This window comes from Sinocyclocheilus anshuiensis, unplaced genomic scaffold (assembly GCF_001515605.1).
Source record: "Sinocyclocheilus anshuiensis isolate Anshui unplaced genomic scaffold, SAMN03320099.WGS_v1.1 scaffold543, whole genome shotgun sequence".
Classification (NCBI taxonomy): Eukaryota; Metazoa; Chordata; class Actinopteri; order Cypriniformes; family Cyprinidae; genus Sinocyclocheilus; species Sinocyclocheilus anshuiensis.
Genome location: NW_015552590.1, coordinates 95,243 through 100,627, shown reverse-complemented (window position 1 = coordinate 100,627; position 5,385 = coordinate 95,243).

Here is a 5,385-nt window from a genome sequence, read left to right as displayed (position 1 = left end):
GAAAACTGGTTCATTCTTGTTGAGATTAACTGCATTGTTGTCTTTAAATGCTGATGCATAAGCAGAACAATACTCAGATTACACATCACACAGAACAACAACAGCCACAATAAGTAAGTCTACTTAAAAATAAAATAATAAAATGGCTGCTTATTTGGGAACGGTGCCTTTAGTAAGACTGATGTTGTTAGTAAGTGTACAGCTGCATAGATTTGTGAATTCTTTGGAATGACCTGAATTTATGTGTTGAATATGCATAAAATGTGGTCTGATCTTCATTATCAAATGTATCCACTGTGGGGCTCAGAAGATGTCTTTAACACAATCATTTTTTAAGATTGTCCAAGATTGCCAAAATGTGAGTTTTTATCTATTTTCTACAACCCAAATTCCAGAAATGTTGGGACGGTTATTTGAATAAAATGAAAACTAAAAGAATTTCAAATCACATGAGCCAATATTTTATTCACAATAGAACATCGATAACATAACAAATGTTTAATCTGAGAAATTAAAATTGTATGCACAAAATGAGCTTATGCCTGCTACAGGTCTCAAGATAGTTGGGATGGGGGCATCTTTACCATGGTGTAGCATTTCCTCTTCTTTTCAAAACAGTTTGAAGACGTCTGGACATCGAGCTTATGAGTTTCTGGAGTTTTGGTGTTGGAATTTGGTCCCATTCTTGCCTGATATTGGTTTCCAGCTGCTGAAGAGTTTGCGGTCGTCTTTGATGTATTTTTAATTTAATGATGCACCAAATGTTCGCTATAGGTGAAAGATCTGGACTGCAGGCAGGCCAATTCAGCACCCGGACTCTTCTACTACGAAGCCATGCTGTTGTAATAACTGCAGTATGTGGTTTTGCATTGTCCTGCTGAAATACACAAGGCCTTCCCTGAAATAAACATCATCTGGAGGGGAGCATATCTTGCTCTAAAACATTTATATACACCTTCCAGCATTCATAGTGCCTTCCAAAACATGCAAGCTGCCCATACCGTATGCACTTATGCACCCCCATACCATCAGAGATGCTGGCGTTTGAACTGAACGCTGATAACACACTGGAAGGTCTCCCTCCTCTTTAGCCCGGAGGACACTGCATCCATGATTTCCAACAAGAACGTTAAATTTGGACTCGTCTGACCATATAACACTTTTCCACTTTGAAACAGTCAATTTAAATGAGCCTTGGCCCACAGGACACGACGGGGCTTCTGGATCATGTTCACATATGGCTATATATATCACATACGTTGTTTTTAAAGTATTCCACAAGCTTTTTACGCACTCTTTCACAGATTGGAGAGCCTCTGCGCATCTTTACTTCTGAGAGACTCTGCCTCTCTAAGACATCCCTTTTAGAGCTAATCATGTTATAGACCTGATGTCAATTAACTTAATTAGTTGCTAGATGTTCTCCTAGCTGAATCTTTTCAAAATGTCTTGCTTTTTCAGACCTTTGTTGCCCCCATGCCAACTTTTTTTAGACCTGTAGCAGGCATCAAATTTGCAATGAGCTCATTTAGTGGATAAAAGTGTAAAATTTCTCCATTTAAACATTTGTTATGTTCTCTATCTTCTATTGTGAATAACATATTGGCTCATGTGATTTGAAAGTCTTTTAGTTTTAATTTTATTCAACTAAAAAAAAATAAAAAAACGTCCCAACATTTCCAGAATTCGGGTTGTATTGAGCAGTTTGATGATTCCATTGGAGGAGCTGGTTGATGCCCTTTTTTCATGCTCATGCAATGCTGTGCTGAATGCCTCATGTTTGTTGCACCATTTTTTTTTTTTTTTTTGCTTTAATGTGTATATTTTTTTACAGTCAACTAAGCCTAGATATCTAAATTGCAAAGCTTTATTGCTTTACCTGATTCCACCTGTTGTGTGGATCATTCTTGTGTTCATTGAATGATTATGTTGCCTGTCAGAAAACAGACTGGAATGGAGTGTAGAGAACAACGGTCAAGATGGGAAGACTCATTTCCACACAACACGTGGAAAGTTATGTTTACATTTACATTTAGTCATTTTGCAGACGCTTTTATCCAAAGCAACTTACAATTGGGGGTAAGTCGCTTTGGATAAATGTTCTGATGAGATTAGGCGTGTTGGCGTGTATAGGCGTGTTGACAATAAAGGATGCCTTTTGTTTTAATATAACAACACTACCTCTTGTGGAGAGGGGGTCAACATTAACATACAGCAACCCCCCAGGCAGGAACTGCCTTAGTCTCAAATTTATAATTTGTGGAAGGAAAAGGACATCAGCATTTCATGGATTAACGACTGATCCAATCACCATGTCACTGTTTTTCATTCTTGAGACCTAAGTGTGAACATTCACTCGCTACCTCAGACTGACTAAACCAGTTTTACCTTGTGGAGAGGGGGGGTTAAAATTATCATACTGTGTGACGAGAGGGGCGTGGCCGAGAGCCGTGGGAACGGAGCGAGGCCGGTGGAGTTAATGATAATGCGCGACACCTGCGCCACTCACCGGTCTCGAGTCCCACGGAGGAGCTCCGGAAGGATAAAAGCAGGAGTGACGACAGTGTTGGACGAGAGAGGACCAGGCCTGGACTTTATTTTGTGTTTTGTGTGCGGCAGTCGTCCGCGAGGGGCTGCCGCTTTACTTTCATTTGTGTTTATTTTATATTCAAGTTTTGGTTAAATGTTCGCCGGTTCCCGCCTCCTTCTTCCCGATCTACAAACGTTGTTACATACTGTAACCCCCACCCAGGAACTGCTTTGTTCTCCCTTACCTCTTATCAAAGTGTGAAGGATCATAAATCCCCCTAACAGTTTTTGTCATGTTGCCAAAGCCATAAAGGAAAACTACATTTTCACATGCATTCTGTAGTGGAACCTGAAGCAACAATAGAAGATATCCAATTTACTGGGCAATCCCTACATCGCACTACATCCTTTTGATGATTTGCTTGTAGAATCAGTGCAGAGGAGACACCGCAAGGTCCTTAAAAAGAAAAGCAATTTGGAGCGGAGAATCAGGAGAAGACTGGAACCCGGGGACAGGGGAACTCATCTCCATGGCTAAAGAGCTCCTTCGGTTAATTCGTCAACATGAACATGTGAATAAACGGTTAATGAGGAGGATTAAACAATTGAGGTTAATTATTTTAATTTGAAAACTGAATCTTTGAGAGGTGAGGTTGACTGTTTGAAACTTCAAAAAGTCAGCGCCGTCTTCAAAGAATAAACACAGTTTAACTGACATCCTGTCAAGGCAACCGACATCCTGTCAAAGCGGGGACCGGTGTTGCTATCTTGGTTAACAACTGTTAAATGGAAAATGCTGAAGTGTGAAAACTCGCTTACGCTTTTTAAAAGGTATTGCTATTATGTAGTAGGAAAATGTTTAGCTGTCGTTAGGACCAAAAAGGTCAGACTTTGCTCAGGCATTTGAGAATGACCATAACAACATGTCAGATGCTGTGCAACAAGATGCTGCTGGCTAGTCAAATTATGCATCCCATCTTGCAAAGTCACATGACTTCTTTGATGAGCATGGAGGAATTTCTTTGGTAAATCTATCATTATTCGCATTAACTCTTTTTCGCACAAGTCAAAAACCAACTCAAGTGAGCGTAAAAACTTTTTTTGTGAACTAAGGGATTTTTTTGGCATTTTGATCACTCGTTTCTGATGCGATACTTCAAAATGAGCTCAAAAACAGGGTGATGGAAACATAAGGGGATGCTGGGAAATCGCTCACCTTTAAGAGTGAATGTGAACTTTGTTTAAAAATACCAAAATGTGAATATGTAATGGTGGATTTGTATTTTGGCAATTTTTGTGGTATTATTTTCAGTGTAGTTTTTTGTTGATAAAAAAGGTGTTATTGGGTTTTTTGGATTATTGCCTTTTGCACATGCTTGGTTGCACTCTCATTTGCTGCAGGTGAGCTGCTTCTATAAAGGAAACACTTTCAGGTTTATTCTCAGCTTGTTGTTGTGCTTTAATAGTTAGTGGTGGTACTTACTTGAGGTGATACTTGAGAATAAACCATTCTAGTTTCATTTTTTTAGTACATCTAAAATAAGTTCTTCAAAGGCACATGTGGATTTGATTAGTACATCTTGATTGTACAGTAGTTGCATCAGTATATCTGAAACCACGATTAGCAGTGCAGTGATTGGTGATGATCATCAAATAGATATTATATTTTATCGAAAATGCTATATGTAAAGTGATATAATTTGTAGGCAAGTTACTTGCTCCAGACTCCATACTGAACATTGGTGCTCATGTGAGAAATACAGGTTTGATTCTGGCCTGTGATCCCATTATCTCTCTCTTTCCCTAATCATATTTCTCTTCACTGTCTCTATTCAAATAAATAAATTAGGGTTGGGGAAGTTAACGTTTTATTATCGCGTTAGTGCATTAATTAACGGCGACAATTATTTTATCGCGCATTAACGCAGTTTTCATTATTATTATTATTTTGAAAGCCCACTGCTCACTGGCTCTGAATTCACATACAGACAAACCATGGCTCACAGGAGGGGTGGGATGTTGATCAGTACTGGCTTGGAATGGGCGTCATCTCAACCAATGAGAGCATTTGGGGTGGGCCTAAGACTGCAGCAACACTCACATGAACGCTCCCGATAAAATAAGCATCAACATTCACATACCACTGTTCACTGTTATTTTTAACATGCAACGTGCTCGTAATCACGACTTCATAAATGGGAAACAGGAAGTTTCCGATAGCACGTGAAGACAGCAGAGAAGCGCTTTTGCTCAGCAAGTGGAGTGCATCGTTTTGTTAAAGGAGACATATTATGCCCCTTTTTACAATATGTAATATAAGTCTCTGGTGTCCCCAGAATATGTCTGTGATGTTTCAGCTCAAAATACCCCACAGATCATTTATTATATCATTTTGAAAATGCTATTTTGAGTGGAAGCAGAAACACGCTGTTTTTCGTGCCTTTCTCTTTAAATGCAAATGAGCTGCTGCTCCCCGCCCCTTTTCCAGAATAGAGCTGTGCCATTACAGCTCCTACCTGCTAAAAAAAACATCTGTTTTGCTTCTGATTATCATGTTTATCGTGCTAAAATCATGCGTTTTAAACCATATGAGTTTAAACTTCTGATATACGGTTTTCTGAGAGCACACATCCGAAGCACACGGACAGAAAGCGGCTGTCACAGCATGTGAGTACTAAACTAAGTTCTCGTTCACACACAAGTTTACGTTAAAAACGCACATGAGTTACAAAAACAGTCGGTTATGTCTGTGAAGTTAAACAGCTGGGAAATAAATTGCATGTTTATTTGTGGCAGCAGCAATATACAGTAAATAAATCAATAAATCCACTGCTCTGTTGTCTCCTCTGAGGCTGG